Source organism: Mandrillus leucophaeus, unplaced genomic scaffold (genome assembly GCF_000951045.1).
Source record: "Mandrillus leucophaeus isolate KB7577 unplaced genomic scaffold, Mleu.le_1.0 Scaffold90, whole genome shotgun sequence".
Lineage (NCBI taxonomy): Eukaryota > Metazoa > Chordata > Mammalia > Primates > Cercopithecidae > Mandrillus > Mandrillus leucophaeus.
The window spans coordinates 5,394,369-5,420,328 of NW_012109808.1; positions in this window are offsets into that span (position 1 = coordinate 5,394,369).

The window sequence follows — 25,960 nt, forward strand, 5'->3', positions numbered from 1 at the left end:
TAACTAGCTTGCTTTTCAATAGCAACCATGGATTAAAGAAGGTGCTAGAATAATATTTTTTAAGTAAAAAAGAAAATATGACTCGGAGCTTACAACTTATTTAGCAAACATTTTTTCAAGTCTATGGGTATAATTTCTGAAAAACTGTCTCAGGCACATAAGTCCTTAGAATGTCTTCTTCTAAATGTATGGTACAAAAATAAGTTTGTAGTCAAAGTTAAAAAATTCTGCAAGACAATGCAAGAAAAGACGCTGCAAGACAAATAAGAACTTAGGATAATCTCATAGCATCCTCAAGGTAATTATATTCTAAACAATTGCTAAGACCAAATAAAGGAAATGTATAAATTCTACTTATAGTTACCAAGAATTGAAATTCTAACTGGACCCTGTACATATGATGGAAATTATTGTGAGAAGAACAAAATACGTTGACTGGACCAAACTGAAACTATAAAACTACATTTTTTAAAGTGAGATTGGATTATAAGGGAAGGAAAATTTGGCAAACCAAAATTAAAAAGTAAAATGGAAGAAAAAATTCTGCTCAATTGTATTAACGTTACAATAAACATAAAAGGACAAAATGAGGTTGCTAAAAACTAGATTTGGATTAGATTTTTTAAAGTAGAAAATGAGAAAATCCAATTATAAGATGTTAAGAAGATATGCCTAAACATAGAGGATAAAGTTATACAAAGCAAAATGAAAGACAAAAAAAAAAAATTCAGTATACTATGAAGCAAGATAGTTCACGATATTGTATTACAGCAGGCAAAATTATTTTAAAAACAAAAATCATCAGCAAATATTAATGTTTTATTATACTATGCCATTAGGCTTAATTTTGTAAGAATACATAAAATTAATAGCATGCATGCACCTCATAAAACCATCTTCAACTATATAAAGCAAAATTTGACATAATGACAGAGACATACACAAACTCAGTGTCAGAGTAGAAGATTTTACTATGCCTCCTCAATTATTATACGTTGAATATGAAAGTTGTGAACAATAGATTTATTCAACTTAAGAGATGGTGAGGAAAAAGAGAGAAAGAGTATGTGTTATGTAAAAAGCAGTACATTCAGTAGTTAGAAATTACATGTTTTCAAGTATGCACTAAATATTTAAATTAAATTGTGTATTACGTTTTAAAAATTACAATTGTTCTCAAAGAACTATTTATAATTCCCATCAACCACTTTATAATTCTGATTTCAACAGAATTAAATTAGAAATTAGTAGCAAAAAATAAATTTGAAGTACGGCTATTTGAAAAGAGTAACAAAATAGGCAACCTCCGAAAAGAGTCATAGAAATAAAACTAAAGAAAATGCAAATGCAAAAATTGAGACGTGATTACAGATTGACCCTAGACGTTTGTATTCAGTTAAATTGTTATCTAATATAAGGATATAATAAAAAACATTCTCAAGAATATAATTACAGATAAGGCAAAAAAATGTAACCGGGCCATAATTGCAGATAGCAAAGGTTAAAATATAATATGTATTCTATATGTAATTTTATCCCCCAACTTCTAAAATTTACATATGATAAAATAAAAATAAAAACTTAGAAAAATGTAACTTATCAAAAGGGACAGAAAAAGGGACAGGATCTATCAGTAGTACTATGCTTAAGAAAGTAAAGCTGTAATTTAACATCTTCCCTCAAAGAGAACTCATAGTCCAGAGGTTTTACAGTTGAGTTTCGGCAATGTTCAAAAACTAATTCATATCTTATAAAAACTCATCCAGATTATACAAAAGGAAGATTCACTATTTATTTTATTCTGTGAAACAAATGTAACATTGACACCCAAATCAGAAAATTTCAGAAAAAGAAAAATCATAGGTCCCTTACACTTATAAAAATAGATGCAAAAATCCCAAAGAAGTATTAGCAAACATCCAAAAATATATTTAAAGATTATACTTAATAATCAGTGGCTTTCTTCTGAAAATACAAATATAATTTAGTATGATAAGTCTGCAGATACCGTGTCCTACTTTAAATAGAAAAAAATCTTGATTTAATAAATTCCAGTAAATTAGAAATAGATAAAACTTCTTTTAACTAAAGAATATACCTACAAATACACAACAAACAACAGCTTAAGTGGAAAAATATATACATATTAGAATATTCTTCCAAAATCAACACACTTGTTATCTCTACTTTTATTAATCACGATCTAGGATTTCTTAGCAAGCCAAATAAAATAATGAGAAATAAATGGCATAACATTAGAGAACAATTTTTCTATGGCTGCTGTAAAAATTACCACAAATGTGGTGGCTTAAAACAACACACATTTGTTCTCTTTCAGTTCTGGAAGCCAGAATTATGAAATGGTTTGCAGTTGGTCAATATTAGGATGTGAGGAAGCCACATTCCCTCTAACGATTACAGGGAAGAGTCATTATTTGCCTCCTCTGGTAGCTGTCAGCATTCCTTGGCTTGTTACTTAAATTACTTGAATTATTGATTTTAACACCTTGCTTTACTCTTTGCCTCCATGATCACATCACTTTTTCCTCTTGTATCTGTGTGAAATCCCCTTTTGCCTCTCTATCTTACAAGCACAATTGTGATTGCATTTAAGACCGACTTTGATAATCCAGGATAATACCCCTATTTCAAGATCCTTAACCACATTTACAAAGTCTTCTTTTGCCATATGAGATATTATTCACAGACTGCAGAGATTAGAATGTGGATATTTTTTTGTGCGACCATTGTAGAGCCTAGGAAAAAGAAGAAGAAATATAAAACTTTAACTTTCTGTAAATCATATTACTGTCTACTCACTAACAAAAAAATCACAAATTATTATAAATACTAAGTGACTGGATCTGAAATTAATATTTGACACTTAAATTGATAATATTTCAATTATATAAAATGGCAACAAATATCAAGAGAAAATCATTTTAAAAACATCATACATGTTATCAACCAAAATTATAATAAGGTAAAATACTTAGTTGTAAACATAACCAGAATATCCAAGGTTTACAAGGGATAAATTATAAATCTTTATTGAGAGAAATTAAACAAGACAAAGGAAGAGATGTACAATGTTTATATATGGGAAGAATTAATAGAATTAATTTAGTAAAGATTACATTTAATAAATATATAAAATTTCTTCAAATTTATCTTAAATTTTAGTGTAATTTTGATAAAAATCTTAAAATTATAGAACTATTCTGAGGTGAATTTACAATTTACATGAATTACCCAATGACCAAGTATAACCCAGATACATCTGGAGGAAATTTTCCTTAAAAAGATTAAGGTAGGATATTTGTCCTGTATATGTCAATATTTATTACTAAGAGATGACTGGCACATAGATATATGAATTGATGAATGGCATAGAATTACAAACCCAGAAACAAACATGTATATATAGAATATTCTTTTATCAAGGAAGAGCCATGTTGTATCAGTGGAGAATGGAAAATCTATTCTAAAATTGAAGCAGAACAAAATAGCTACTCATATGAGAATACAAACAACAAAAAAATAAGATTTTTGTCTTACAAAATACATCAATTCCAATTATACTACAATATAATTGTAAAAAGCAAAATTTTTAAGTACTTAGGAAAATACGGGTAAATACAAATACCTTTTTAACTTTTGGTTAGGAAAAGCTATTTTAACAAAAAATTAATAAATGCTAAAGAAAATAAAAATTTATCTATATTAAAGCATAATACTTGTGTTCATAAAAAGGCACCTCAAATAACTAAAAATATAGGTCATAGATATGGTTTGGCTATGTCCTCATCCAAATCTCACCTTGAATTGTAAAAATCCCATGTATCAACAGTGGGACAATTATCTCTACAAAGTAGAGATAATTGAATCATGGGGATGGTTTCCTCCATGCTATTCTCGTGGTAGTGAGTAAGTTCTCACAAGATCTGATCGTTTCATAAAGGGCTTTCCCCTTAGCTTAGCTCTCCTTCTTCTGTCTCCTGCTGCCATTTGAAGAAGGTTGTGTTTTCTTCCCCTTCTACAATGATTGTAAGTTCCTGAGGCCTCCCCAGCCATGTGGAACTGTAAGTCAATTAAACCTCTTTCCTTTATAAATTACCCAGTCTCGGAAATTCTTTATAACAGTACGAAAATGGACTAATGCAGCAAATTGGTACCAGTAGAGTGGGGTGCTGCCATAAAGATACCTGAAAATGTGGAAACTACTTTAGAACTGGGTAACAGAAAGGTTTGGAACAGTTTGGAGGGCTGAGACGACAGGAAGCTATGGAAAAGTTTGGAACTTCCCAGAGAATTGTTGAATGGCTTTGACCAAATTGCTGATAATGATATGGACAATGAAGTGCAGGCTGAGGTGATCTCAGATGGAGATGGGTAACTTCTTGGGAACTAGAGCAAAGGTCACTCTTGCTATGCTCTAACAAAGAGACTGGTGGCATTTTTCCCCTGCCCTAGAGATCCGTGGAATTTTGAACTTCAGAGAAATGATCTGAAATCGGAACTTATGTTTAAAAGGGAAGCAAAGCATGAAAGTTTGGACCATTTGCAGCTTGATGATGCAGTAGAAAAGAAAAACTCATTTTCTGGAGAGAAATTCAAGTCCCTTGCAGAAATTTCTATAAGAAACGAGGAGCCAAAATGTCTCCAGGACATGTCAGAGATCTTCAAGGATTCCCCTCTCATCACAGGACCTGAAGCATAGGAGGGAAAAAATGGTTTTCTGGGCCAGGCCCAGGACCCCCTGGTCCATGCAGCCTCAAGACATGGTGTCCTGTATTCCAGTAGCTTCAGTTCCAGCTGTGGCTAGAAAGGGGCTGAAGTACAGCTCAGGCCATTTTTTCAGAGGGTGTAAGCCCCAGACCTTGGTGGCTTAATGTGGATTTGGCCTGCTGGCGCACAGAGGTCAAGAATTGAGGTTTAAGAACTTCTGCCTAAATTTCAGAAGATGTATGAAAATGCCTGGATGTCCAAGCAGAGGTGTGGTGCAGAGGTGAAGCCCTCATAGAGAACCTCTGCTAGAGCAGTGACAAAGGGAAATGTGAGGTTGGAGCACCCACCCAGAGTCCCCACTGGGGCACTGCCTCGTGGAGCTAAGAGAAGAGGGCCATTGTCCCCCAGACTCCAGAATGGTAGATCCATCAACAACTTGCACCATGTGCCTGGAAAAAACTACAGACACTAAACATCAGTCATGAAAGCAGCCTAGAGATGGGGGAGTTATACCCTGCCAAGCCACAGGGGCAGAGCAGCCCAAAGCTGTGGGAGGGAGCCCACCTCTTGCATCAGTGTGACCTGGATGTGAGACATGGAGTCAAAGGAGAGTATTTTGAAGCTTTAAGATTTGACTGCCCTGCTGGATTCTGGACTTGTAGCCCCTTCATTTTGGCCAGGTTCTCCCACTTGGAATGGGTGTATTTACCCAATGCCTATACTCCCATTGTATCTAGGAAGTAACTAACTTACTTTTGATTTTTACAGGCTCATAGGTGGAAGGGACTTGTGTTGCCTCAGATGAGACTTTGGACTTGGATTTTGGGTTAATGCTGGAATAGGTTAAAACTTTGGGGGACTCTTGGAAGGTCATAATTGTATTTTGAAATGTAGGAACATGAGATTTCGCAGGGGCCAGGGTTGAAATTACATGGCTCTGTGTCCCCACCCAAATCTCACCTTGAATTGTAATAATCTCCATGCGTCAAGGGCAGGACCAGGTGCAGATAATTGAACCATGGGTGTAGTATTCCCCAGGCTATTCTCCTGATAGAGAGTAAGTTCTCAGGAAATCTGATGGTTATATAAAGGGTTTCCCCTTTTCATGTGCTCTCCTTCTTCTCTCTTCTGCTGCCATGTGAAGAAGGACATGTTTGCTTCCCTTTCTGCCATGATTGTAAGTTTCCTGAAGCTTCCCCAGCCAGGTGGAACTGTGAGTCAATTATACCCCTTTCCTTTATAAATTACCTAGTCTCAGGAGGTTCTTTATAGCAGTATGAAAATGGACTAGTACAGTTATAAACTGAGAGAAAATATTTGTAACATATATAACTAACCAAGTGTTAAAAGAAAAAATTAGATGAGATAGAGAGAGAGAGAGAGAGAAAAAAAAAAAAAAAAAAAAACAGGCAAAGGCACTATTTAACAGAATACAATACACAAGTGGAAAATAGGACTATAAGACTGCAAGATGTTCAGTCTTTATGAGGAAATGTTTAATTTTAGTAATCACGGAAATGTAAATTAGGACCACAGTATGATACTGTTTTATAATTGTTCAACTAGCCTTGACAAATATTAAATTTGACAAGATGAGAGTTAAAGAAATTGTGAATCAAAGGCCCACTTCACAAAGCAGGTAGAAGGGCAATTCAGTATAGGCATTTTGGAAAAGTATTTGACGTTTTTTAAGTGAAGATCTATGATTATATGCCTTACAAGCAAGCAATTCCACTCCTCAGAAAAACTTTTGCAAGATGCATATCAGGAGAATATTTCAGAAAGTTCACCAGAATGATACAAAATCTGGGGAAAAAAAGCACCCCGCAGGAACACATTGGCAATGCAATGAATAAACAAACTGTAATATTTCACATCAGTAGTACCCAACCTCTGGTGACTTTTGCTCCCAAGAGGGCATTTGGAAATGTTTAGGGACATTTTTTGATTGTCACAACTGGAGGGATGCTGCTGGCATCTTGTGGGTAGAGGCCAGAAGTGCTGCTAAATACCCTTTAATGAACAAGGACACACAGCAAAGAATTATCAGCCCCAAACCTCAATTGTTCTATCAAAGTTGAGAAACTCTGTGTTAAAACAATGAAATATCTAGAAAAGAAATTAATGGATACAACTATATTTTATAATATGGTTGAATTGTAACAGTTTAATATAAAGTGACAGTAATATGGTCCCAAAGATTATTTAGCATCTTACCTTTAATGATAAAGTTAAAAACACCTAAAACTAAATAATATATGTGTACATATTGGCAAAATGTTTATGCCAAAGCTATATTAAGTAACATTACAGGAATTATGAAAACAATAAAAAGATACATCACTTGGCAAAAGTAGAGATATGAGAAGAGAGACAGGTTGATATAATCTATTGTGACTATTCTAGCTCTCATTTTCGACAGTAGGCTCACAGGTGTGTGTGGGTATGGGTGTGGGTATGGATGTGTGTGTGTGTGTGTGTGTGTGTGTGAGAGAGAGAGAGAGAGAGGAAAAAAAAAGGAGAGACAGAGAGACAAAAAATGAACCATTTATGGACCAGTTATGAAAGTGTGTTATGAACTGAATATTATGACTAAGTATAAATTTAATTTTGGTATTTCATTAATAAACTGCCATTTTCACAATAAACTTATGTATTTGTTCACCATGTTTGCTTACCATCAAAACACAAAAACCTAAACATCAAGAATACTTTGCTATTTCAGAAACAAAATAAACATTAGTGAGATTTTAGATTCTTTCAGCCTCAAATGCTCTACCAATTAGCTTTTCTGATAATTGTCCAGAGTAGTTTATTGTATGTAAGTTATTTCTGGAAGCAAACACACTAGCTAGTAAGCAGACTAGCCATATATAGAGATTTGTCTAGCATGTTTTCCTTTAATAATATATTTTTTAAACAGTATGATTTATATATAAATTATATGTAATTTATAGTTTAAAACAGTATATAAAAATATGTATTTTTAATGGCTGGGCACGGTGGTTCACGCCTGTAATCCCAGCACTTTGGGAGGCAGAGGCGGGAGGATCACAAGGACAGGAGTTCAAGACCAGCCTGGCCAACATGGTGAAACCCTATCTCTACTAAAAATACAAAAATCAGCTGGGCATGGTGGCACGTGCCTGTAATTCCAGCTGCTCTGGAGGCTGAGGCAAGAGAATTGATTGAACTAGGACCTGGGAGGTGGAAGTTGCAGTGAGCAGAGATCGCACCACTGCACTCTAGTCTGGGCTAGAGCGAGACTCCATCTCAAAAAAAAAATATATATATATATATATATATGTATATATACATATATGTATATATACACACATATATATGTGTATATATATGTAAGTTTTTTTAAGAGGAAGATATTAAAATCAAAACGACATTTTGGTGTTCCAGCAAGCTAAATTGATACTGTATCAGATAAGTGTGCTCACCAGAATTGGTAATGAAAGATCTCTGCCTAAAGGGCAGTCATGCAATTCAGAAAATATACATACCCTCCTTGGGGTGAACAGACCTAGGAGCACAAAAGTTAGGATGCATAAAATAGATTGTTTGAATACAGCTCAGAAGAGAGGCCTGTTGGCCATTGATAACAATCTTGGTAAGATTCAACATTCAATTTTATTTACTTAATGACACCCAAAGTATTAGTATACATTTTATCTCTTCCTATAACTAAAAGTGATAAAGTTCTCAAAATGAGACTAGAATTTGTTTTCTCTGACTCTACTAAATTCCAGGTTTGATTTTTTGTTTGTTTGTTTGTCTTGCAGAGGAAGTGAGGTGTAGGGTATGGCAAAAGTCAGGAATAGTTACAAAATACTAAAACTACACAGATGAGAAATGCCAGCTAAATTCGTGTGTGTTCCAGATGCAGAAAAAAAAAAAAAAAACAAAGATAAAAACAATGTCAGGATTGAGACAGAGATGGCCTTCCTCTTAGAACAGAATAAGAAGTCTTCGATGTTGAAATACATTCAGAGGCAGCCTCTTCCAATTCTATTTCATTAATGAAGTGGAATGAGTGGGCTGCCTACATTGTTGTATTTGACTAAGTTCACTCAATGACTGTAGTAACAGAACTAGGATCAGAGAAGAATGCTACCTACTCCTTCCACATCTGAGTCACCAACCAAAATATCTCAGAGGTTGTTGCCTTGAGACACCAAACTTGCTATTTTGTTTATAAGCATATGTACAACAAACCTATTTTTCTTAATATTTATAGATTATGATTTTTCTTTCTCTTCAAAGGCAAAACATGGTCTTAATCAAACTTTACATATGAATTTTTCAAGACACAGTTTAGTGGAAAATAATTACTTCCAGTGAAGCAATTTTTTACAGTGATTTCGAGAAACATAAGCAATTTTTTAATTATCCTGGACATGAAGTCATGTCTTCATAAAATTTATTTATAATTGAAATAGGAGTCTATCACTTAATCCGTTTATTTTATTCTGAGATTCTCCCCACAAACAATGGAAAAGCCAAAGTATAACTGGGCTTTATTTGAGCTCCAATTTTATTATGGTACACAGAAGAAAAGTATCAATTCAAAACTGGAGTGAGATAGGCATTAAGGGAACCTATGTGCTTATACCATAAACACAAGGATTCTTGTATTTGTGAATTATTATGGTAATTCTGCAAAGGCATGTGTCTTTAATATGGTAAGCTTAGGTTTTGAGTCACAGGAAGGAAGGTTTCAGCTCTGATAGGGAACTTTCAAGATGTCTATCCAAGGAAGAGTTAATTCACATATTTTCTCAAATTGTAGAGGAAAATCAAGTTGCTAAAGAAAAATTCCGAGGCCCTCTTCCTTGACTCCCACCTACAGTTTAATTTTCTTTATCATGAGAACCAGATGGGATTTAGACACTATTGTCTCCAATGGTCTATTAAGCAAAGCACAACATCATCAAATCCTTACCTGAATAAGATGTGTATCTACTTATGCAATATCTGTAAACTTTCTATTAAATGGCCTTCTTTGGTTAGAGCTCTAATTTTATTTTGTTGTTGCATTTGCTGTTGCCATAAGTCAAGAAGGATTCATGTTCTTCCGTGTGCTCAATCTGGTAACAGAGTTTTGACTAGATGTGCCCTGGGTCTAGACATTCTTCCCTGTGGAAGGAAATTCGTAGAGCAGAGAAGTCTCCACACAAATACAAAATGACAGTCCCCACAAGTTTGGTACAGGCTTCTGGCAAAATCTTCAATGTTCATCTTATCCAGATCCAGATAATCTGTTGATTTCATTATTGCTTAAACTATTTTCAAAAACATGTCCTTGGTGGAGGGCTGTAGGCCTTAAATTTTGTGAGGCAATAGCACACATCCCTAGTATGGGCTATGCCAACCCATAAACGAGATGCTTTTACTCTAAGAACAAAGCATGTTATCAACTATAGAAAGACAAAAGTTATAAACCTTTCCACACGTCAAAGAGAGATACTTAGTCACCTTGAATCTTTCAGATTGTGGAAGTCCATAAGATCCTTCAATTTCTGAACCCTCTAAACTAACTTTAGCATTTTGTTATAAATTGTATTAGTTTCCTATTGCGGTGATTATCACAAATTTAGCTCAAAACAACATGCATTTATTCTTTTACAGTTCTGGAGGTGAAAAATCTAAAATGGGTCCAAAGGGTTGTGTTCCTTTTTGAGACTCTGGGAGGGAACCCTTTTCTTTTCCATTTTGGCTTCTAGAGGATGCCTACATTTCTTAGCTCCTACCTCCCTCTTCTCTCTGTTCCCAGTCAGCAGCATAGAATTTTTCCCTCTTTCTAGTCTCTGCTTCAATTTTCTTTTATTCTCTGTTCTGTTTTTGTTTTGAGACAGCTTTTCGTGCTGTTGGCCAGGCTCGAGTGCAGTGGTGCGATCGCGGCTCACCGTAGCCTTGATCTCTCAGGCTCAATCTGCTTCCATCTTCTATCTAGGAGTTTCTTTATTATAAGAGCCCTTGTGAATACATTAGGCATAATAAGATAATCTAGGATAATCTCCCCATCTCAAGATACTCAATCACATCTGCAAAGTCCCTTTTACTGTGTGTAAAGTACATATTTACAGGTTCTAGGAATTAAGAGGTAGATATCTTTGGGAAGGGGCATTATTCTGCTTACCACATAACCATATTAGAAAGCTATTCTTTTCAAAACTCGTCTTGAAGCAATGCAAGATAAAAGGAGCTAACAACATTGTTAGATTGCATGTGGTCAAGATGTTTTTACAGATGTAAAATGTGTCCTCAATGAAACGGAACTGTATTTCTGAGTGAGAAAATAAAATATCAGTGACTCTATAGTAGCCTGGAAAACTCTTCAGCGGAATATAAGTAATCCACTTGGGGAGGGTACATGGCGTGAAGGAAAATGATTCTAAAAAGAAGGAGCTAGATTTAAGTTGCTGAGTGCAAAGCATTGTAGGAAAACTTGGAAAACAACAATTTCATGGTGAGGCCACCTTATCACAACTGCCTTTAGGGGCTGTTCAACTACTTATCTCTAAAAGGGTGGCGAGGGAAGGGAGAAAACAGACTTGAAAATAGCACAAAATAAGTAAATAAATGAATACATAAATAAAGCTTAGATAAAATTGGTAAAGGAGTAAAGTCATGCCTGTCACTATGAGCCCGTTTAGCATTTTATGTAACTGTTCCCTTGCTTCTTAGTTATTCAGGATTTTGCAGAAAACGTTTATATGAATGTTTTGATTTAACCCATGACAGACACATGGACAGATATGGCAATAGTGCAACACCATATAAAGGAAATTTGTGCCTAATGCTTATACTGCACTTTTAATTTATTTCCCCTTGAAGCCTTTTTACAAGATGGGTCCATTTACCGCTGCTGGCTATTAAGCAGATACGGATATTAAACATCAATAAGAAAAGAAACATTATTGTAACATCTCACATATGTTTTTTGTGTATATAGGGGTAAAATGTGTTCCCCTGGTAGTTACCGGTATTTCCTAAAACCAGCTGCTCTGAGTATAAAAGTCACAGTCACTATCCGTGGTTTAGTAGTTCCAAGCAATTTGTAGGATGTTTTATATCTTGACAGTGGTCTAGAATCAGAGAATAAAGTAGTGTATTAGCTGTCTGTGTTGCATAACTAATTACCATGGACTTGGAAGCTTAAAAAAAAAAAAAAAAAAAAACACGAATTTATTTTCTCACAGCTTCTGTGGGTCAGGGGTCCAGATACAGGTTGGATGGGTCCTCCGTTTAGGATAGCATAGGGCAATCCAGGTGGCAGCCAGGACTGGGTCCTCATCAGGATCTCAAGTCAGTAAGGTTATAGATTGCCCTTGGATTCTTTGCAGAATCCATTTCTTTGTGTATATGGAATTCATGGCAGTGTTTGTTTGTTTGTTTGTTTGTTTGTTTGTTTGTTTTAGAAGAGAAAGAAAGAGAGAGACTGGGGCAAGTCTGCTGTCAAGATAGTCATGTGAAATGGAATGAAATCCCTGGAGTGCCATCCTATAGCTTGTGACATGTTCAATTGTTGGGAAACAGGTCACCAGGCCCACCCACACTCAAGAGGAAGTAGAAAGTGGATGCAAACATACCAGGAGCTGGGATAATACAGCTACCTTAAAGTCCAGATGTTCACAGGGAGAAAAATTTAGACAGAATGGAAAACAAGATCCTAGTAGCATGGCTCATGTAACCAATTGGAGACCTCACATAATTTCTATAATATGTAAAAAACATTGTTAAAACTGCAAATTATGATTGCATACTGTGGTTAGTCTATACCAGAACTAAACCTTCCCTAAGGCTACCCTTATATATTAGGAAGTATAGATATACACCTAGAAGGAAGAAGTCCAAGAATGATGAGAAAGCCCAGCTCTTTTTTAAAAAATCATTAAAAATGCAAATTATGATTGCATATTGTGATTAGTCTATACCAGAACTAAACCTTTCCTAAGGCTACCCTTACATATTAGGAAGTATTAGGAAGTATAGATATGCACCTAGAAGGAAGGATTCCAGGAATGGTGAGAAGACCCAGATATTCTTCAAATGATGTCTCTGAGTTAGATTCTGACGATCTAACTATAATGAATTAATTCATTTTGAAAGGCTTTGACTCACTCTAACACATCTCCAGAGAGTAGTATGATCTTCAGCTGCTCTCATTCTTTTATACTTTGATATGAATGGTGGATTTGATTAACAAGTTCCAGTTGATGTGGACTGAACCAGCAAGACAGCCTGAGGCATGAGAAAGAGTAAAGAGGAAAAATAAGGAGTTTCAAAATGTCATGATGTTGTTGAGCATTTCTTGTCTTCCTATAGAAGATTATGATGCATATGGCTAGTTACTTCTGATTATCTCTAGGCAAAATTCCAGGCCACGTAAAGTATGATTATCTATGTATTTATTTACACAACAAATGAGTTTAATGGTGGGATGGGGAGTGTAGTAAAGAAACAAGCATATTAAACGTAACATCTGATTTAAGTGCCATGAGGTAATTCCTATCGCTTCCAGCTTCCTTAAGATGGGATGTCTAAATCCTAATGAGGGAATCAGGAAAGGTCTCAGAAGGTAAGGACATGAAGAATGGTCCAGTTGTTCATTCAGAGGAATACAAACAAAATGAACCAATAGTAACTTTACACTTACTCCTTACTAACTTTGCACTTACAAGTCTGTTCTTCTGCACTGGGAAATAGCTCTCTATCCTGAGCACTCGAAGTACTTTGTATGAAAAGCTCAGTGTCAGGTTGAGATGAAACTTTTCAGTGGAGCAAGAAATGGAAACCTTTATAGAACTAGGAATGTGGAATGAATGGAATCTTACAGCTAGAATTCCACTATGCTGCTCCATTCATCAAGTTCTTAAATACTTCAAGCAAGGAGGTCAGGGAAACATGTATAATATTTTTGGCCAGTTAACATAACTTGAACATCATTTATTTAAAATATATCAAATTATTTCTGATATTTTATACTAATTATCATGTCCTATGGGATTAGTCTTAAGACTAATAGTAGAACAACTGCTAGTAGCCACCTTGGGATTTGGTCTCCAGACAATGTAATAGTTATAAAGGCATTGGGGCTATTTGTTTAAGGTTTTTTTTTTTTTTTTTTTTTTTAAAAAAAAGGTTATTTATTTATTTTTTGAGACAGTCTTGCTCTGTCGCCCAGGATGGAATGCAATGGTAAGATCTCAGCTCCCTGCAACCTCCACCTCCCGAGTTCAAGTGATTCTCCTGGCTGAGCCTGCCTAGTAGCTGGCATTATAGGCATTCGCCACCACGCCCAGATCATTTTTATGTTTTGAGTAGAGACTGGGTTTCGCCATGTTGACCAGGTTGGTCTCAAACTCCTGACCTCGGGTGATCTGCCTGCCTCAGCCTACCAAAGTGCTGGGATAATAGGCGTGAGCTACTGCACTCTGCCTAGGTTTTGCACTATTTATCAGAAAAAATAAAAGACCTGATTTTCACAATTTTGTAAAAAACTTTTATTATTTAATATAATGATATATATATTCAATAGAAAGTAAAATTTGAAATGGTAGTTTCCATCACTATAAATGGTTATTTTTCACAGTGTGATTCAGCAGAAATAGAGTTAATGATATTGAAACAATTGTCTCAACAAATTAAAGTTATATATTTTATCAAGCATTAATTGGCTTATTCATCATGAGAAAATAAAAAAATAAATGCATACACACATGCATACATTTAACTAAAATTTTATACAAACTATCCTTTAAAAGCGTTAGTTTTGGTTTAACCAACTCACATTGTATTTTCACTAACTTGAACTTTTAAATTTCTGAAAAAAGTATATCATCCTTAGATGTAGGTGGCCAGACAGGATATAGCCCTCATATTGGCTGGTGATTGCTTGGTGAATTGAGAAATTTTATTTACTTATTTGATTAGAGAAGCCAAAACTATCAAAATTGGGAAAACTAGTCATGTTTCAACTGTTACAAGTTTACCTATAGCATTTTACTATTGAATAGTGAATTTATTTACCTTGACTGTGGCCATAAAAATGTTTTAAGAAAACCTCAAAGGCAGAGAAGAGGAATTATTTTATTTCCTGCTTCATTTTCTTTATCCCATTCCTTGCCTACTACAATTATCATTACTGACATAGTTCTGTTTGAAATTTAGCCATGTAGGGAGCAATACATCTGTGATTGGAACAGAATCTTTGGAAGAAAACATGAGCAGTATTTGTAAATATATTAGGACAGGCATAAAGTGAACACCATCTTAAAATACTTAGGAAATGACCCAGGTATATTACTAAAGGGGAGCGAGAGAACAAGAATGAGCCTTGGGTAAGCAGAGAACCTCATAAATCACATAAGATAGCTCTGTGCTTTTATCCCTGCATCCATATGTTGTTTCCAAAGAAAAACAATGTGACAATTTAGCATTATTTCACACACCTCAAAGAGGGCCTGAGAATTCCCTATAGTAGCTAAATAAAAGCATTTACAAAATTGATATTGATACATTTAGGTTTTATTTTCAAGTTTTGTTCAATTTAATTTAAAAACAAATTTATTTTAAATGTTTTTCAAGAAATATTCTGATATTGAGGATCGGGGTAAGAAATATTAAAGTGTTTTATCTATCTGAAACAAATTATTTTCTTGTTTTTTGAAATACCCTCTTTCAGTAAACTGCAAGGACCTTGAGGACAAAGAAGTGTAAATTTTCTTTTTACAGTGTGCTATATCCCTCTGCCTTATCTGCTCAGTAATTATATTATGCATATATAATTATATTATATATAGTATATAACTATATATAATTATATGTATTATATATTTCACATAAATCTCATGAAAATGTTTAAGAATATTCGTAATACATTTCTCACCATCATCTGCCACATGCTAAGCAACTCAAGCCATCAGATCCAATTGTTAATTATTCACATTCATCACTAATATTTGTTTTTTCTTTTCTTCTAGGTACAGGATAGAATGGGATTTTTTCACTCGCTTCAAGTTAAACTTGGTCCTTGCTTTGGGCAATCATATGAGAGCAAAAATAGCACGTGGTATTTATGGACAGAAAAGATTGAACAAGCATGTGATCCTCCATGTGCTCTTTCCCCGATCATAACAATCAATGACATTTAAGATGGCAGAGGCTTTGTTAGCTCGTAATTGGGTAAAGAAGGCATTGATCAGATCCCCTGCCAATCTGAGATCAATTTGTAATAAAATTGATAATTATTATACCTTTTTCACTTTAAGCCTCTGAAATGTTGGCTTTGTTACTGCAGCACCCCATAAACCATCCTGACCGATAGACCAATTATTAGTATATGCAAAAAATACCTAACTAACCAGGTTTGCAAATATATGAACTTAATTTTGTTAGATTCCACAGATATTACGTGGAATCTAACGTAATATTCATTTTCGATGTATTTATTTGTTCTTTATTCATTCATTCAATAAATAATTTTCCAATGTCTATCATTTGCCAGACTCTATTCCAAATACTTGGAATACCTCAGTGAACAAAAGATCCTTGCTTTCATGGGCCTGCTTCTACCTAAGGGAGGCAGATTTCCAAGAATCTGATGAGTAAACAACAATATTAAAGATAATAGGTGCTTTGGGAGAAAATGTGGGGCAGGATGAAAGGGATTGAGGATGTTGGGAGAGAAGGCATTGATTTGCAATCTTTTAAAAGGTCACTTGGATAGGTTTTCATTTAGAATCTGGTCAGAACAGATACACTCATGAAGGCTTCTAGAGGGAGTAGGATGAAGGAGCTATTTGCAGAAATGTAAACTAGGTTAAGGAATTTTAGAGCACTCGGTGTCTAGCAACGGCGGAAAACTGGCACCATCCTAAGGCCTGAAGGTAAAAGGTCAAACTATTGTTAACTAGAGCCTTGGAAGGGCTGGAGCCATGTAAAAAGAGTCAAGCTGCAGGAATTGTAGTTAGAGGAATACACTATCAAAACTACAACTAGAAAAGCAAGGGAGAGACAGGAAGAAATGCCCCAATATCTCTCTCCTGATCCCCAAGCCATAAAACAAGCAGTAAAGGGCAAAGGACATATCTGAGAGCTGGAAGTGATAGAAAATAACCAGCATTGTGGGTTTTATGGAGAAGGTAACATTTGAGGAACGTTTGAATGAAGTAAAATAATAAACCATGTTTATATCTGGGGGACAGAGTATTCTAGGAAGTGGAATTAGTCAATGTAAAGATCCTAAAGGGGAAATAGTTTTGACAAGTTTAGGAACAACAAAATGAGGGTGAGACAGAGAACATAAAGAGGAATGAAATAAGAAGCAAGGTGAGAGAAGTAGCAGCAGTCCAAATCATTTATGGCCTGATTGGATTTTAGGTTCCACTCTAGTGAAATCAACAAAGAGTTTGCCTGACCCGGGAATGGGGAGAGACTGATCAGAGTGTTGCAGAGTCTGGGAATGAAGGACTCTAAAACCTGATTGACTAATATGCTGATGACTTGAAACAACATTTGATTAAAATACCAGAAACTCAACCGACATGTAAATGGCAACCGATAAATGACAATGTAAATTCCTATTTTCTGCCTCATGTCCCAGCATCACATTCTATTATCAAAAAATTTACTTTTGGGTTTCCTTTTAGTTCATAATGTGGCTTTTTGTTCAAAGGTGTTGGTCCCTTGAAGTTAATTTAAATTCTCCCCTTTAGAGTGTCATTCTCATCATTGAGGTTGTGTTGATTTGAGTGTAAATTCCTAATTGATTTTTCCTAGTCATCTAGATCATCTAGACCTAGTCAAACACTGAAGTTAACGTGACTAAAATAGTATTTAGTCCCTAAATTTACCTATTTATTTATTTTTATTAAACATATATGTCATATTCCATTGTACACAGGCAAGAGGAAAGCCGGAAGGACTGATTTTATCTGAAGGTGTGATACTAACTACTTTCCCAAACTTACTTACTTCCTTCCTTCCTTCCTTCCTTCCTTCCTTCCTTCCTTCCTTCTTTCCTTCCTTCCTTCCTTCCTTCTTTCTCTTCTTTCTTCCCCTCTCTCTCCCTTCCTCCCTTTCTCCCTTTCTCTCATCCTCCCTTCCTCCCTTCCCCCTTTTCTCTCTTCCTTCATTTCTCCCTTTCTTCCTCCTTTCTAAAATACTTTTGAACATTTTCATTGTGCCAGCATAGCGTTAATAGCTGACACACTCTGTACCCTAATGGTACCACCTGGGGAAACGGCGCAAGTTATTTTATCATGATCACTCTCTTACTCTTTTATCAATATTTTATTAGCAATCTTCAAGAATATAACTACTCTTTAAGTCAGCCAGCCAGGTAAATGGCTCTAACATTGCTATTATTAGGCTTGAGGTAGACCATCTAAATTGTCTGGAGATGCCAGAGGTATTTCTTATCTCCATCTGCCACTCCAATTGCAGTTGTCTCCTCAAAAGTAGGGGCTGCATATCTCAGAAGCCTGGCTTTTATGTAATTAAGAATAAAGTGAACAGAGACAGAAGTCAGATTTCTTATCCTAACTGGGTGTATTAGTCTTATGTGGCTGCCAGACTGGGTGGCTTAAACAATAGAAATTTATTTCTCACAGTTCTAGAGGCTAGAAGTCCAAGATTAAGGTGTTGCCAAGGTTGGCTTTTAGTGAGTTCCCTCCTCTTGGCTCGTAGATGACCACATTCTTGCTGTGTACTCACAATAGGCTTTGTTTTGTGTGCATGAAGAGAGACCTCTGTTGTCTTTTCCCTTTCTTATAAGGACACCAGTCCTGGGGTCCCACCCTGATGACCTCTTACCACTATAAACCTTAATTACCACTGTAAAGGCCCCATTTTTTAATACAGTTACATGGCAGGTTAAGGTTTCAATATATAAATGTATTGAGAGGAACACAGTTTAGTCTATAGTATTGAGCCTCAGGCTAGTCTTTCATTTTATTTTCTCCTGCATAGCATTTTAACATTAACACAGTTGGAACACAGTGAGTTAGCTGGGACCTCACCAATACACTGTGTCTAGTGGAGGCTCCCTGGATTTGGTGGTGAACCTGAGGTAAACACAACATACCTCTCACATTCCAAGCTCTGAGTGCTGGGTTACTCACTCTGCAGAGGTTTTATAGCTTTCCAAAACCTTTTTTTGCTATACTAGTCTCTATTTTAAGTATGTTTTCTTCTGCTCTTGAATCCTGACAAGGACTCATTCCAACTACTAAGTCATATATACAATGGAGGTTTAGAAACGTTGGCTTCAGAGAGCTTCGTTATTATTGTCACTTGATCTCACATGTCTTCCCTCAGGCTTGACTATTTGTAACATGATACGGTGCTTTAGGATCCTCTCCCCACCATTGCCATTATTTCCTTTAACAGCTACCATTTTAGTGTGTCCTGCTTTTCTCTTTTGTCCTTTGCATTCCTCAGTTTTTTGCTTTCAATAAGCTCTTCACTTGTTAAAATTTCCTTAAACCTCACTGTCACATGCACTCTGCCTTCTCTTTCATCCTGTTTATGATTATACAGAAATTCAAAGGATAACCTAATTTTACCAGATCACCTGAGAGGGTAATTATTGTAGACAATTGTAAGCTTATAAGAGAAAATAAACTCCGATGCCACACTAAACCTTATGATAGTCAAAAAAACACAAACAAACAAAAAAAACTAGAGAGAGAGAGAGAGAAAAAAAAAAAAATCCAAGGACACATAAAGAACTTTAAACATTCATAAATTGGTTCAATATCATGAAATTTCTGGAATTTCCTCTTCTCCCTAAACTGACTCGAATTGTGAGTCACTCACAATGTCTTTGATGGTATTAATCATGTGATACAAGGATTTCAAAATGTTACAAAAAGCTGGAGGGCCACAGGAGATGGAGAGTTGCCAGAAGGAAACTTCTGAAGAATAAAGTAAGAAAACCTAAGGTGACCATGGCAAGTATATCAAGATAGAAGATACAGATATTTGAGTCAAAAGATCAAACACTTAGATGAGAATGTGATTAAGAAACATTGACCTCCCAGTGCTTTTGACCTCCCTCCTACATTTGTTGAACTATCTTTGCTGTTGCCATTGGAAAAATAAGCAAACAAAAAATAAATGCATTTCACTCTGCAGAAAGAGTTCTGAAGTGCTTCCCTCATCAAGTAATTTAAAAACTGTCTTCCAGGCCGGGCGAGGTGGCTCACGCCTGTAAACCACTTTAGGAGGCAGAGGCAGGTGGATAATGAGGTCAGGAGGTCCAGACTATCCTGGCCAACACGGTGAAACCCCATCTCTACTAAAAATAGAAAAAAATTAACTGGACATGGTGGCAGGCACCTGTAGTCCCCGCTACTTGGGAGGCTGAGACAGGATAATTGCTTGAACCCCAGAGGCAGAGGTTGAAGTGAGTGGACATCAGGCCACTGCACTCTAGCCTGGAGACGGAGTCAGACTTTGTCTTAAAAATAAATAAATAAATAAATAAATAAATAAATAAATAAATAAATAAAAAATAAGAAAAGAAAAGAAAAAAATGTCTTCCATTAGCTCAGGGCTCACTCCCATTAATAATAATAATTTGGTCTGAAATAGTGCCTCTTACTCAAGGAGGTCAAAGTTTTTATACATATGAGTTAGTTCATCCCAGGGCTTTACATATAATCACTGAAAATGAAACACCTTAGAGAAGTTAAAAAAAAACATTGCACATTTAGTACTTTTGTGATTATATATGTGTGTGTGTGTGTGTGTGTGTGTGTGTGTGTGTGTGTGTATGCCATGATTTATATATCAAATTTTTGGCCTCCAGGTAACAGTTCTGATCTTTAGGGGATCCACTTTAAAATAAATAAATGCATTATTATGCCTATAGACCATCAGTTTAAAAGAACAATAATTTATACCCTATCTCTGATTTATCCTATCCATTTCTTAACCCATAATAAGCTCCATTATACTTTCATAATTCTCACTGTCTCAGAATCTCAGTACCGTCCTTGATCTTCAAAACTAAAACATTCTACCAATATACTTCAATGTAACTGCCTTACCTACAAATGCTTACAGTATTTTGTCTTTCTACACAACAATCTTTAAAATGTAAGTCTATACATTACCAATTTTACAAAACTAGGATGCATAACCAGACCCACCTAAGCCACCAAATCTTTCTTAAGGTCATAGAGTCAGAAAGTATTAGTAAAATGGGACAAGATATCGGCCATCTGAATGTAGCATCTTCAACTTATCAAATGGTGCTGCCACCTTTGTGTTCTAAAAAATAACCAGTAGTAAGTATGGTGTATTTTCATTTCTATGGTAAAGAATATTTGTTCAAAAATCATATATAAAAGATTTCCAGGTGCATTCTAATTCCAAAATTAATCATAGTGAATGAACCTTTCTACTTAACAACGATGGAAATCTCATTCTAGTTAACAGGAATGGGAAGCCAGTAAACGAGATAATTATTTTTTAATGGCATAGTTAAAAGAAAAAAAAAAAAACCTGATTAAAAAACATCAATTTTTTAATATGAGTATAAAGCAAAACCAAACAATCCCACCCCCACAAAAAAAAAAAGAACAAAAAAGAAAAAAAAAAACAGAAACAAATACTTAGTTTTGTGAACTAGGTTAACTACGATGTTGAGTACTGACCAGACTAATGTGAAAGCAAAATTTGGTGTCTGGGATTAGAGGAAGCATGATTTCGTCTGGCAAATTCAGGCCAACTAAATTTCCCAGCTCCGTGGTCACTTAGACCTCTCTGAAATGGATCATCTTAGTAAAGGTTAATGAATGTCAGAATGAGCACAACTCCTTTGGGACACAATGCTATATTTTTTTCTTTCAAGCACTTTTTGGAACTAGTAACATGAAATTTAAATTTAGTTAAAATAAAAGATAATAAAATTACATATTTTTAATTAAAGTGATGCACCTAAGAAACCCACATATGCCCCCAAATGTTTTCTTGCAATTGAACTGCACTTTCATTAATTAATTTTCATTAATGTAAGATTAGAGAAAGGCTATATTTTGTTTGCCCTTTCAGCACAAATGGAGACCCATGGTCTACTTCTTTTAAATTGGCATGCTAAGTAATTACATGCTGATTAATCACATATTTGAATCTTTGCAAATGGCCTTTAATGATAGGCTGCCAAAATGTTTAATAACTTTAGAAAACTCTACACAAATACTCATTTATTTTCTATATTTTCTATATAGAATTAATGGCAGAAAAGTAGCAAACAAGAAGTTAGAAAAACTGGATTCTAGCCTTTAGTCTCTCATTATTTTTGGAGGTATGAGCATCATCAAGTGCATTGAACTCTCCGTAAACCTCCATTATCGTATTTGCAAAGTAGAAAAGTCAGAGTATGTGACAGAGCCTGGCTGGTTTGCTGATTGCTAAATCCATCTACTGGGCACAGCTAGATGATATTCCACTGCCTCCCTTGCAGTTAGGTGTGACTACAGAACTAGTTTATGACCCAAGAAACGTCGGCAGAAGTTACATAAGCCAATTTCAGACTCTGCTCATAAACTCTTCTCATGAACAACACTCAATAATTGTTTCCTTTCTCTGGCCGTCTTGGAGAGGAATTGAAAATGGTGAAACATCAAGATTGGACAATTCAGGATTTCTAATTTAAAGATGTTAAGAGAGATTCATGCAGATCATAAACACTCATTTTGAATTTTATATAAATGAGGTAAGTGGCTATTGTGCTATGTTGTTATTTTAATCTCTTACAGCAGCTACTGTTAACTAATGCAGATTGTATCAACTCTTAGGTCTATAAATGCTATTATTTTGTTATTCTATGCCATAAAGACCAAAAGTCCATAGTTTGGAAGACAAAATTAATTCACTTCTCATTCAGAATGTCAACAGTAAACATTTGGGCAAAGTGCTTTGGCTTCATTAAAGTCACTCATTTCACAATGAAACAAAACTGCCTTTGGATTTTACAACTTAAATTCCACACCACTTATTATTTTTATTTTTATGTTTCCTTCAAACCTTTGTTTTAGATTCAGGGGGTACATGTGCATGTTTGTTAGATGGATAAATTGTGTGTCACTGGGGTTTGGTGTACAAATTATTTTGTCACCCAAGTAGTGTGCATAGTACTCTCTAGGTAGTCGCTTGATCCCCATCATCATTACCCTCCACCTTCAAGTAGGCTGAGTGTCCATTGTTCCAGTATTTATGTCTATGAGCTTTAAATCTTTGTGTCTTTAGTGCCTACCATTGATGACAAAGGTGTTTAATTTTAGAAGAAGCCTAGACTAAGGGTCATGTATTACTTTTCCATCAGTGCATTGCATAACAGATTATCCCAACATTTACCTCCTAAAAAAAAACAAAAAACAGGTTCATTGTCTCACAATTTCTAGACAAGGCTTAGCTGGTCCCTCTACTTCACTCTCTCTCAGAAATTAGCAATCAAGGTGTCTGCTATGTCTGGGATCAGTTCCAAAGGTTCACCTACAGAAGGATCCACTTCCACGCTAACTCAAGTGACTACTGGAAGCTCCTCAAGCTCCTCAAGTTTTGTGAGACTAAGGGCCCTCCATTCCTTGCTAGCTATTGGCTGGAGCCTCTTCCTCAGGCCCTTGGCACATGGGCCTCTCCCATATGGCTACTTGCTTTATCAAAGTCAGCAAGAGAATGTCTACTGGAAAGACAGAAGTCACCATCTCTTGTGACCTAACTACAGAACTGACAGTCCCTCAATTTTGCCACATTCTCTTGATTAGTAACAGATTATTTGAGGACAGGGAATTATACAAGGCTGTTCATACCAGGAGGCAAGGTCACTGAACACAATCTTACAGGACTGCCAGACGTCATCTTTAAATTCATTCATGATTATTCCTCACAGGTAACATAATCTGATGTCTTGGTGAGACATTGATAAGAGTTTCTTTCTTCCTGTTTTTATTTTTCCCTATTGCAATTAGCCAGTTTGTGGAAAAAAAGAGAAAAACAGAGAAGAAATAGAAGACAGGGAGAAAGAATAGACAGAAAAAAAGAAATATAAAGGAAATAAGTTAATGAGAAAATATCAATTTCTGGCCGGGCACAGTGGCTCACACCTCTAATCCCAGCACTTTGGGAGGCCGAGGCACGCGCATCACCAGGTCAGGAGTTTGAGACCAGCCTGGCCAACGTAGTGAAACCCTGTCTCTACAAAAAATACAAAAATTAGCTAGGTGTAGTGGCACATGCCTGTAGTCCCAGCTGCTTGGGAGGCTGAGGTGGGAGAATCACTTGAATCTGGGAGGCGGAGGTTGCAGTGAGCCAAGACCATGCCATTGAACTCCAGTCTAGGTGACAGAATGAGACTCTATCTCAAAAAAATTAATTTCTATGTACTTCAGTTTTCATAACCTGATTGTGTCTATTTGAATGAGCAACATAGTAGTTACTATGTGGATGTCAAAATAGTATAAACCCCTGAGAGGGGATGCCAGGGCAGAGCTGGCTTAGAAAGCTGGAAGATTTATAATGTGAATGTTTACATTGAGAGTTAGAAATATAAATAGCTATGAAGAGAACAAGAAGTGGCACTTTAATAGCAATCAAACAGACTACGAGTGAACTATTCAGGAGTACAGTAACAATACATCAGATCATGAGAGTACTGGTATATGATCTTGTCAAATTATGATGTGATTTTTTTAATTGCTCTAATAAATCTCACTTGATGTCAACCTATTTAAATGAAGAGGTCTGACATATGTGAAATAAAAATGCCTAAAATTTATACAAAATTTTATAAACTGCTTTCATATGCAGGATCTTATTTGATTTTCATAAACTACTCCCTTTTCAAGATATACAGATTTTTCATGTAACCCCACTATTAAAATTTTCCTTGGCTCCCCGTTACTTGGAGAATAAAATCTAGACTCCTTAGCCTAACTATAAAGCTATTTATGAATGACATACAATAGTCCCACCATTCTCCTTCCTCCAACTCAATCCCACATCTAGCAACCTGAAACTACCTGTCCCCTGTACATGCTGGTTCAGGCATTTGTATGTGCTCTAAATTAGAGTTTCTCAATATGAGCACTACTGATATTTTTTTAATGGTAATTTCTTGTTGCAAAGTCTGTCCTGTGTATTGGAGGACATATAGTAGCATCCCTGACCACTACCCCCTAGATGCTAGTAGCAACCTCACATAGTTATGACAGGTAAAAATGCCTCCAGACATCACCAAATGTCTCTAGGGGGTGAGCGTCATCCTCACTTGAGAAACGATGCTCTACATATTTTTTAAAATTCTGTTTTCTTCGTCTGAAAAATCCTACTCTAGTTTCTACTGTTGACTGACCCTGACATATTCTTTGGAAGTTACCACTGTTGCAAAGTGTCGTGGACTGAATATTTGTGCACCCCTCCTCAAATTCATATGTTGAAATCCTAACCCCAGTGTGATGGTATTAGGAGGTGGTGCCTTTGAGAGGTAATTATGAAACAGTAGCATTCCCTGATTCCCCTTGCAGGACATGAGACAGGAATGTGGTTCGCCTGTTTGGTCATCCCCCACCACAGCTCAAACCTTTACGAGAAGCATGTAGATGGGCAGGTGCAGAGGCTGGAGCAAGTGCTTTGGGCTCTTGGCCCTGCGGTAGTGTCTAGGGGTGGGTGCCTGCAACCCTAGTGTTACCAAGCTCTTTCAGCTTTGATGTCTGCAGATGACTTGTGTACTAATCAGCTAAATGGACCCGGGACCTTATTGCAAGGACAGAGGGCCAGTGTGACAGACTTCTGTATCCCAAGCTTTTGCCCAGTGTCACAAAAGAATTAAATCACATGCAGGCTCAAAGGATGAGTACAAGGTTTTGTTGAGTGGTGGAGGTGGCTCTCTGCGAGATGGATGGGGAACGAAAAGAGGGGATGGAATGGGAAGGTGGTCTTCACCTGGAGTCAGGCTACTCAGCAGCCAGACTCTTCTCCGACCACCCCCAGCAGAACTTCCCTCAGCATCTAGACATCTAGACATCGCTCCTCTGTTTCTCTGCTGTGTCATTCCACCATTGCTGGTCTGCTGAACTGCTGGTCTGCAGCTTGGGCCTTGGGATTTATACGGTGGCAGGATAGGACGCATGGCAAGCCAAAAGGCAACATTTTGGGCACGAAAACAAGAATGCTTGTTCTCATTTAGGGCCATGGGTATCCAGACTTGAGA